Below are 11,952 nucleotides of genomic sequence, written 5' to 3' on the forward strand. Positions count from 1 at the left end.
CTTATGCTCCCTTTTCCATGACAGAGAACTTCTACACAACACTGCATGTAAGGAAACTAAAGGGCCATGACCCACATGAAAAGTCAATGCTCCACACTTAGAAAAATGAGGAAAGATGCCTTGATGCTAACTGCCTAAGAAGCAAAGTGAAGTTCTGAATGTTACCCGCACAGGGCCCCAATAATGAATTTTCAGCACCATAACTCCATTTATATATTTTGAAAACTCTTTAACTATTTTAAGGTGGATCTCTCAGTAATCAAAAGAAAGAAATAATCAAACTCGTAGGCTTATCTCTCTCAACTTTTTTATACCCTATAACGGTAGCCTTCTACACCACGAACAATATACGTTTGAAAGTGATGAACAAAAGAAAATATGAGTTTCTAAACAAAATGCGCAAGAAAAAGAAAAATGTGTAAAGTTATAAATAGTAATATGAAGACTATCTTCAAATCAAATATATAAAATATAGCAAGTGGGTTGGTCTCCAGTTGAAATATATAGGAAAAATATTGCTAGCAGTTGAAATATCTAGACAAAGATCAAGCAGAAATGTTTTAGAATCCATACTCGTACAATAGAATTCAACGTGCAATAACACTCTTCCAACATCGTTTAGAATCCATATGGATCATCAACTTTTCTGCTACCAGTTTCTTTATCCATGTTCCATAAATTTTCTTAGTGGAACCCTGCTGCCAACTCAAACCCAAACTACAACATCAAAATATAGTCTAATCAAACACAATAATTCACTTTCTACAAAAACTCATGTTGTATAATTAATCAAAGCAATGGAATATTTAACTATGGTGAACTCCAACACACATAGATAGTCTATGATTTTTATTAAACACATGAGATATTAGCAATCATCTGAAGTTGAGTAAGCTCATTGCGAACGTGGTGGAATAACATCTAGTTCACGAAATTCAAAAGAAACACATATATAGATAGGGATAGTCTACAAAACCCTAATATCCAAATCTAACACTATCATAATCTCCAAGATTAAATTGATAACAAAAATATGGAAATAGAAAGCTCACATCAACTGTCCATGTATCAAAAGTAAGTTTCTTTATTGTTGCACACTGAACTTGATATTGAAGGGTTGCTATCCATTTCATGCGTATATTCAAGAAATTATTTCGTTACAAAACATCCCAAACCCCACTAAAAGAAGTGGGAATTTTTATGCAAATTGTTAAGACTGGATAACGAAAAATAGGAGATTGAGAGTAAAGAAAACAATGAACAGGAAAAAATGCAACCGACGACATGAAAAAATCAGTAGAATGACAACAGCCGATACCTGGGAATGGAGATAAACTTTGGGATTGATTATCAGATGTTAATACATATGGATGATGTAGTTACGCCATTAGTGAATCAATAGCTAATTTAAGAAAATCAAAATGAAAAATTGTGAATCAGAAATCCATGGTTTACATTTCGATTGCGAAAAATAAAAACCTAACGTCGGAGGAGAGAAATAAGAACTTAAATTCTCAAACTCCTCAATTGAGTCACTGTGGACATATTTCTAGATGTGTGTGAGTTTTGAGCTTCTGAAAAGAAACGTATGTGCGTGAGTTATTAGCTTCAAAGAAGATTTCGTTCAATTCGACTCCATTGATAATTGATATAAATCCCATTTATTGCCAACAATTTGAAACGACTTGGGCCAAGAATTGAAACGACTGAGACTTTGTACGTCGGACACGCTCATCCATTGGATGAGGTCGTAGGAAAGGGGTGCATTTTGAGCCACGATTTATCTCTTCTTATTTTCTGCATTTCAAAACTGATAAGATCTGTCGATTGCTTAAAAAGATTCATTCAAAGCCGTCAGATGGAGCAAAACACATTTGTTTTTGTAAGATAGATATGCGCATTTTGTTCATTTTGTTTCGGACTTTGTTATCATTTTTTTCCTCTTCATGCTTCTTAATTTTAAGATCTATAATTTTTCAGCTTAGTTAAGTTGTTGTCAAATAGTGTTTGATTGTTCTCATCCTGCAGAAGCCATAAAGCTAAGCAGGTCGTAGCATATAGTTGCAGTTTTATTATAGGTATTCAAATTGATTTTACTGGATTGGGTAAAAAATCTCTGCTCCTATTATTGTTTAGCTACTGCAATACTTATTTGTCAATTTGAAGAGTAGAATATTGAGGCTATAAATCGGTCTTTCATTAGAGGTTAGTGTTGTTGTTGTGGATATGGACCGCATGGTTGATACTTTCATGCTTATTTATGAATTTTTATAAATCTTTTGTTTCACAATTAGTGGTTTTACTTTGTTATTCACCTTTTGCAGGAATGAGTTTTCCCTTCATAATGTTTGTATGGTTCTTCTTTCCGTTGTTATATACATTTATCTTTTGTTCCCCTTAATAATTTATCTGTTTGCGGATGTTTTAGATTTTCCAAGCAAATATTTGTTTTGGCACAATTATGCAAAAGAATTCTTGGTTTGAGGTTTCCATTAGTGGTAATCAAAACAAATAAATTTGGATTGCATTAAATTTTGTTGCAATTATCCCTTTAAAGTTGCACTAGCAATGACTATTTGATAAATATAATTTAATCGTGTGATCATTCATTATTGATCATTCATTATATGTTCAAGATGTTTCTTCATATTTTTGTAATTTGAACAATGTAGTATTTCATAACCTTCATACATAGTAGTTCAGGGTACGAAGGTTAAATATGCTCAGTGACTGTATATCACTTGATGAATATTAACCACCATCCCGTATTACATAGCCTACGAGGAAAAGTAAAAAACCTCATATAGGTATACCTAAGTCCCCTGCAAAGCCATCAAGTCTACGGTTTTCCTTTTGATGTTCCACCCATGTATGCAGGTTGCTAATCTCTTCACTTCAACGTGACGACTACCTAAATACTCATAGAAAATGGTTAGCGCTTTCTAGCCTGCCATGCGTGTCATAAGAAAATTCTTGGGGACGCCAGTGACTTAGGTGGACCATACAGATTAACACTCTGGGCTATAAGACGTGTTTGTGGGACCTATCATCCTGTACTTTGTGGTTCCTTTCTCGACTCTCAGATTTTGAACTCTATATTTCTTTGCATTGTGAAAAAAGATGATTTTTAAATCTGCCTTTCTTTCTTTACACTTTTGTGCATGTCCATCTTTACTTCTCTTCTACATTTTTCTCTTAGTTATCATATATCAATCCCAATTAATAGTGTGCTACTGACTCATGTGCTTCCAAAAGGGGAAAGGTCGAACGGTATATGGTCAACAGTTCTGATGTAGGTTAGTGTAGCATCATATGTGTATATATATGTATTCAGTTGGTAAAGCTGACTACTTTTTTTTTCCATTTCTCTCAAGTTATTTAATAAATGTAATTCCACTAATGCAGGGCCGGTCCTGAAATTTTTTTGCCCCGAAGCAGACCAAAAGACTGCTGCCCCCTTATCTAAAAAGAACTTTATGATCAAAGAATATTAGCTTCATAACAACATATTTCCGATCGTAAGTTGTTTCAGGAAAATCCATACTGAAAAACCAAACATGATAATTCTCTTTGAATACCATATTGAAATAGGGAACACATGTATATTGTCCAAATATTCACATAAGAAGGCGAAGAAAGAAACTCAAGAAAACAAAACGTATAATAATAGTTTGTAATCCCATAATCGTTTTCTTATCTTAAAGTACTTGTCACATGTTGTGTTTTTTTGGAGTAGGAATCCAGGTAAGGTTTGAACGATAGACCCTATCATAAAAAGAAAGAATGTTCTATATCAACATGTAGACGGAGTCAAAATTGATATTGATTGACTGCATCCAACAAAAATCGCTGAAAAATAGAATTCAAACAGAATCTATCATATTCTGAAACTTTAAACAAACCCCATACACTACATTATATTACCCTAAAACCCTAAAACTCACCTTAGAGATCGGGAGATCAAAAAACTTTTTTAAAACATTCTGAAATCCTAGCAACACCAACTGATCATTGATTTACAATCTGTCATTGTACAATTACTTCTTCAATCTTCATAGTCGTCCCAATTGTTTTCACGGTTTGGTTTCTAAATACGACAGAGCATTCCTATTTTGTTGCCCGCTAGGCTTGTTGCCCTAAAGTGGAGCTTTTCCTGCTTCCCTTTCAGGATCGGCCCTGCACCAATGATGCATATCATTTTCGTCAAATTTGAACTTGGTTGGTGTTCTTTTTAAAACAACTCAGGGACTATGTCTCTTTGGTTGGTATATTTGGTTGTATATTTGGATTTGGGTTTCTTCGTTATCTTCGATCCGAGATTCTTAATATTTGGATGTATCGTTTGATGAGAACGAAAGTGCGGCGCATTTTCACCCATAAATACATTAGCTGGGACTCATTTTATCACTAATAAACTTATTTTAGTTATTTTTGGAAGAATAAGCTCTTATGGAGAAAGTTGCTCGAAAAGTGGTTTTTGTACCCCGGAGGACACATGTTATTCGGACTCTCAGTTTTGGATAAGGGGCACCTTCTTTACTAATCAACACCTATTGCTATTCACACTCCAGCACTCAGGATAAGGGGAGACCTTCTTCTTCGTTTGAATATTCAATTTTGGCGGGAAAAATGGTGGCAGAATTAGGGTTTGGCTTTTGGAGGTGTTCCAGTGAGACTTAATGGCTGAAATTGAATGGGTATCTTCCTTTTGGTTAAACAGGCTTGGTAAGGTCTTTGAACTTGATCGAATTTGAATACAGTGATCGATTTGAAGCAAAAGATAAAAAATACTTTTGGCGGGAAAATGTTTTAGACCTATGAAGATTTCTGAAAATTGATTGAAGAGTTATTATCGAGATTTTCTCGTATATTTGGATTAATACAACCCTGTTGCGGTTAAACACGGATAACAAGTTGTTTAAACTCGAAGAATCAGGAGAGGGGGGAGTTTTGGAAGAGCAAAATAGTTGCGTTTAAGTTTTCTCCTTTTCTCTTCTTTGTAAACACCATTTGAGCAATAAAAATAAATTTTGAGTGTGTTTTCATCATGAGAAGCTAAACCCCATCACTAGGACGACGGAGGAAGCCGAATTTCATACATGGTAAAATTATTTTACTCTCTATATGACTTTTGCACTTATTTTAAATTGATTTATGATTTGAATTAATTAGTTATTATTTTATCCGATGGGTCATGCTTGCTTAAATGTTTGATGACCCATGCTTACGATTTATAACTAATGTTTTGAGAATCTACCTTGGCAAAAATAAGAGTAAGTATATTTTATTTATTGAGCTATAATTGCTGAAGAATGAATAATTGAACCTTGTGATATGAATTCGGTGAACTCCTAGTCCCAATAACTCTCTCTTTTATTATTTTCATTAAACCTTTAAATTTAATCTTCACAAGTCATAGAGTTTGAATCTTATATTAGTACAACAACAATTAAAAATCTGATCATTTTGGCGCCGCTGCCGGGGATTTATTTTTAGATTAATTTTTAGGTTTATTTTTATTTTGTACAATATTCTCATTTCATTTTAGATTTTATTTTTTCCTTTTTATGCGTTTCTTTTTGTATTTCTTTTCAGGGACTTTTTGAGGATGATGACTTCTTCCGAGGAGACGTCACCTAAGATGACGCTGGCGGAATATAAGCGTAGAAATTCAAATTATCAGGAAACCTCATCTGAGATGACGCTTGCTAAATATAAGCGTAGGCAACAGTATGGAGTTTCTACTCCACATGTGGTAAGTGAAGAATCACCTTTAACAATATATGAGAAGTAGTAGAAACACACACCGCCTAGTTTGGAACAAAGATTGAGAGTTTTTGAATGTCAAAGATTATATGCTGATGATGATGAATCTTGTAGTGACTCTCTGTTCCAAACAGAACATATATATGACCATGTGGATGATTGTGTGGATAATTTGCCTAATTCCATAGATGAATCCATCCCACAAGATAATTCACCCAACTTAGAGGTTGTTTCTAGACCCCTGGACTTCCAAAAGTTGCCTAATTTATGGTTAGAATTGTGTGCTTCTAAAGTGTTGTTGGATTACTCTGCATCTAAGTACCCAGAGGACTTGCCTATTCCTGATATCGTGCATGAGCCAATTGAAAATTTCCCAGTCCCAATAATATCCCCATATGATGTTCTTTACACACTTCCTTGTGTTATAAAACTTGGTTTGGAGGTAAGTCTCTATTTTTGATAGTTTCATTGTCTCCGATCGTGATAACATAAGTGTGAAGCTGTCATTTGTAAATGTTGTATTTTGGGTTGATCCCCAAATTTTCAGGTTGTTAGTTTATGGGGATCCTTTTTGTACATTCCAGTAGATGTATTTATATTTTTATATTTTCGTTTACTTTTTGCATTTTCCATCTTAATATTTGCGTTGGATGACTCAATTACATTGAAGACAATGTAATGTTTAAGTGTGGGGGAGAGGTTAACTTTTTACTTCATTTTTTCAGGAAATTCCTTGCAAATCATGACCAGCTGTGTAGCGGGTCTGTTCCTTTTTCTTGCATGTTATGACCAGCTGTGTAGCGGGTCTAAAAAAAATGAAAAATAGAAAATGAAAAAAATAAATAATAATAATTTGATTGTTAGGATTATGACCAGCTGTGTAGCGGGTCTTTTTTTTTGCATTATATGACCAGCTGTGTAGCGGGTCTAAAAATATATATATATATATAAAAATATAACCAACTGTGTAGCGGGTCTCTTTCTCTCTTATTATATGACCAGCTGTGTAGCGGGTCAATTTTCGGTTTTGCTCGAGGACTAGAAAAATGTAAGTGTGGGGGAAATTGATGAGCACGAAATCGCATTTTCACCCATAAATACATTAGCTGGGACTCATTTTATCACTAATAAACTTATTTTAGTTATTTTTGGAAGAATAAGCTCTTATGGAGAAAGTTGCTCGAAAAGTGGTTTTTGTACCCCGGAGGACACATGTTATTCGGACTCTCAGTTTTGGATAAGGGGCACCTTCTTTACTAATCAACACCTATTGCTATTCACACTCCAGCACTCAGGATAAGGGGAGACCTTCTTCTTCGTTTGAATATTCAATTTTGGCGGGAAAAATGGTGGCAGAATTAGGGTTTGGCTTTTGGAGGTGTTCCAGTGAGACTTAATGGCTGAAATTGAATGGGTATCTTCCTTTTGGTTAAACAGGCTTGGTAAGGTCTTTGAACTTCATCGAATTTGGCTACAGTGATCGATTTGAAGCAAAAGATAAAAAATACTTTTGGCGGGAAAATGTTTTAGACCTATGAAGATTTCTGAAAATTGATTGAAGAGTTATTATCGAGATTTTCTCGTATATTTGGATTAATACAACCATGTTACGGTCAAACACGGATAACAAGTTGTTTAAACTCGAAGAATCAGGAGAGGGGGGAGTTTTGGAAGAGCAAAATAGTTGCGTTTAATTTTTCTCCTTTTCTCTTCTTTGTAAACACCGTTTGAGCAATAAAAATAAATTTTGAGTGTGTTTTCATCATGAGAAGCTAAACCCCATCACTGGGACGACGGAGGAAGCCGAATTTCATACATGGTAAAATGATTTTACTCTCTATATGACTTTTGCACTTATTTTAAATTGATTTATGATTTGAATTAATTAGTTATTATTTTATTCGATGGGTCATGCTTGCTTAAATGTTTGATGACCCATGCTTATGATTTATAACTAATGTTTTGAGAATCTACCTTGGTAAAAATAAGAGTCAATATATTTTAATTATTGAGTTATAATTGTCGAAGAATAAATAATTGAACCTTATGATATGAATTCTGTGAACTCCTAGTCCCAGTAACTCTCTCTTTTATTATTTTCATTAAACCTTTAAATTTAATCTTCACAAGTCTTAGAGCTCGAATCTTATATTACTACAACAACAATTAAAAATCTGATTATCGTTGCAGACTACTTTTTTGATCTATTGAGAAAAGAGCTAGTTGCGGTCTGTCTCATGTAAACAATTTTTGAATGTTAATCTTGCTGAATTTTCATTGATACTGACTTTGTTGATGCATATCATTTTAAATCAATGTTTGAGAGTGCGTCGTCGAAAAAATTAACAACTGTACTGTGCAGCTAAGGACTTACCGAAGCCTCGCTCTGAAATGGTTAGACCTAAGATGTAATATATACACGTGTTTGTTTTGGGTAACATACTTAAATATTGCTAATATAAAATGCTAGGGCAGACGTGGCTGCTTCATAGTTTCAAATGCCTTATTAAGCTATTACCCTTCTTTGAATAACTTGCATCACCTATATAAACTGAGTTTCTAGTGGCAATTTATACAGTTTAGATACTTAATGGTGGCAACTGCAGTACGTCAAAATGGAATGCTGTGTATGACCAATTTCATTTTTGGGTGTATAGTACATCTTCCGCACCCTTTATTCTTAACCGGTATCTTTTCGGAGCAAGAAGTTTGTGAACTGGCTAAAATAGCTCATGATATGGAAGCGTTGATTTTCATCATTAGTGGTACTTGCATATTCTCTAGAGCATAAATAGTTTTAGATATGCAAGCTCATGTTCAGTGGATCATTTACAAGTTTAAATTGCACATTCCTACTATGCTGATGGAGTGGGTTATTATCCTTCATTTATATATAGGATACTCTTGATGCATTTTAAATTTTTAACTAGGTCGAGATACTTGAGATTTTAGTTGAGCTCTTTTCTGAATTAGAGCATACAGAATATAGTGCACCATCCCTTATGTTCAAACGCCATTCACGGTTAGTTATGATTTTTAAGAAGTCAGTGGGTATCTAATAAAATGCATTCATCTAGATGTCGTCCTCTGAGCAGGTGCACATCATTTCTTCAGCATATTGATTTCTGCTCATACTTACGTATTGTGCAGGACGAAGAAATGGATGCTTAATGGTTTCCAGAGTCCTTTTTTTTTTGTTTTGAGACTGCCTATGACAACAACCCACCAGAGAAAAACTGAAAGACCGGCCATTGGAAGAGAAAGGGATGTCAGATAGTTGGGGCAATAGGGGAAGCAGAGAGCGCAACATCAATGGAGTGTATTTTTTTTCTCATTGATGGACTAAAGTTGTGCTAATATAGTTTTGGTACTCATATGAGTGTCTGTTTGCATGCCCAAAATTCTTGAACTTTCGTGGAGATTTCTTTTATGTGCTTTGGAAGAGGTTCACAGTCGAACCTTTCGGTTTCGGAAAAATATTATTCCATACAAAATCTAGGTATGACTAATCTTTAGTTAGAATTGTGAATTATTATTATTATTATTATTATTATTTTATTTTATTTTTGTAAATCATTTTAATAAACCATGCGATTTACGACAGCAGGTAGACAAGCATGAAACGCTACTTTAGTAACACAACAGATTCGCTGATTCATGTCTTAGGAAAGGTCAAGCATAATATGAATTCAATTTTTTTACTGTTGCAGTTTGTGATAATAAGCAGTGCATAAAATGCATGTAAGCCACACTTTATACAGTTCCAATTTCTGATACTAATAAGGTGAATCTAAATTCTATTTATGTTTAATCTACACTGTTGGATATTTTCAATAACATAGAAATAAAATGGTTTTCGTTTTTGGTTTGCCACTACAATGAGAGAGTGTCCTATGTTGAATAGATACAATGGATGTTAGTTGGAGATCAAGAGACACCTCTAATGGGTGTGATGGTTCACAAAACACACAACCATTCCCATTAGACACCTTATGTGTCTTTTGGAAATGAAAAGGCATCTCCAATAGGCATGAGTCCCCTATAAGTAGTGATGATTGTTTTCCATTTACTAATGAATAACATCTCAACTTTCTCTGTTTTCTCTCTTACAAGCATCATTAGAAACAAAACCAGTGTGTTCTTGGTTGGGTCAAGGTTGTACAAGCTTTCAATCCAACATTGTTGTAGGGCTTCAAGTATCCTGACGACAATATTCATTGACCTCTTTGTACTCGCCAATCTAATTGGGAAGGGTCGAATAATTGTCGAAAAAACATTCTTTTCTGCACCCTGTTTTAGCGTCAATTAATTTTGGACAATTACTTTCTTCGACAAAAGAGGGTGGAAAGTTCGATCACTAGATATTTAGTGGGGTAATAATTTCTGGAGATGTTTATGATTCACGAAATGCAACAACAGAAACTGAATTATTATCTTCTGATATTTGAATCATTCCGGACTATCGTTTTGGGCTCTATCATAATATGAGAAGTTGGTCTTTTATTTAAGTTAGGGCGTTAGGGGAATTCTTTGCAAAACGATGAGACAAGACAGAGGAAACGAGAAGAAGGGAAGTTGGAAAACAAGCTTCAAATTTGTAGTGGAAACCGTGTTCGGGAACATGATGTTGTTTATGGGAAGTTGATTCAATGATTGGCGCACAAACTCTCGAGGGTTGTGGTCAAGGGAAACTTCCATGGAATCAGATAAGTAACTATCTCTCTTTGATTTTCCGTCTTATTCCTTTGTTGTGATTACATGAATCATGACTTTTAATTGCTTAAATTAAATATTGCTTGGATGATTGAGTTGTTACAACTCAAAAGTCAAACCCCTGATAATTTATGATTCATATGATTTACAAATCCATTTGATTGGATTTTGAAGAGAGGAATCCTAACGGAAAATGGAAGTGCCTCTTATGGAAACTGAATGTTTCATTCCAGTATGCATGAGTATTCATGATGGAGTCATGATAATAACGTCGTAGTGTTTTTCCTTTATCTGTAAACATCATATAGTGATGATGGAGATCCAGATACAACAAATAGTAATTTATATCGGTTTTTCTTTTTAGAGGAAATATGTGTTGGACATGGATCGGTGGGATTGTGTCCCTTTGGTAGTGTGGTTGAATTTTTACCTATGTCCAGAAACTAGTAAACGAAATGAGATTTCTTATATATTCTCAGTCTTTATGGATAGGTGTTTTCTTTCGGGTGATGTTAATGTTTTTTTGTGTTCTCTGTATCATATGAGTACGAGTAATTAATGATCAGTATTTGCTTTCAACCACACGTTATGACATGATAATACTTGGGCTCCTATCTGTGTTGGTGCATGGTAGATTTGAATATCCAAAAGATTTTGCATGAAGTTTTGTTGTCTAATTGAACATGCAATTTGATCCAACTTGAAAGTATGATCCTCGCACTTCCCGTATTTTTAAAATACGGATGGCTGTAACTTGTAGTGATTTCATGATTAATGATCATGAAACATGGGTGTGAACACACAAATCAGGAAGGCATCCGAATGCTCACAACCAATCATCGTAATCTAGAGAAATTTGTGATGATGATATCCTAGTGTTGATTCCTTGGCTCAAAACCTTCGGGTTTATCATAGCCTCATCTAACAACTCCATGCGAGGCGTTTGCGCACGGGATATAGGTAAAAACAAAGAAAGCAAAACGTATAAGTAAAGATCCATGGGGTTAGACAAATATAAAGTGCTGAAATGTAAACAAGACCGAGGTTTACGTGGTTCAGCACTAAGGCCTACGTCCACGGGGTTTGTTGTTTCACTATATTCTTCACGGTTACAAGAGTAGTCGAATGACTTTTGGGTTTACATGTTTTTCTCTTCTAAAGGATTAACTTACACTTGCAATCTCTCTCTCCTTCCCTTCCTGATTTTTCCGATCCCCTTTCCTCTTGGTGGAGAGGGGGTATTTATAGGGTTAGAGTGTGGGCCCCATCTCTGAAGGCCGTTGGAACCTTATCTTCTAGTGTCTTGTGTCCATCACGCAGAGGTCTGCGTTTGCCACTTGATCACGCAGAGACATCCTCGCTCGTTCCACGGGTTGATCGACACGTATACTGCTTAGAGTGTTTAATGAAGGTGGTTGAGATGCCTGCTCGTGTCAGACAAGTGTCTTCTGCCCCTGTCACGTTCGTGTCAGC

This window comes from Papaver somniferum, chromosome 8 (genome assembly GCF_003573695.1).
Source record: "Papaver somniferum cultivar HN1 chromosome 8, ASM357369v1, whole genome shotgun sequence".
NCBI lineage: Eukaryota > Viridiplantae > Streptophyta > Magnoliopsida > Ranunculales > Papaveraceae > Papaver > Papaver somniferum.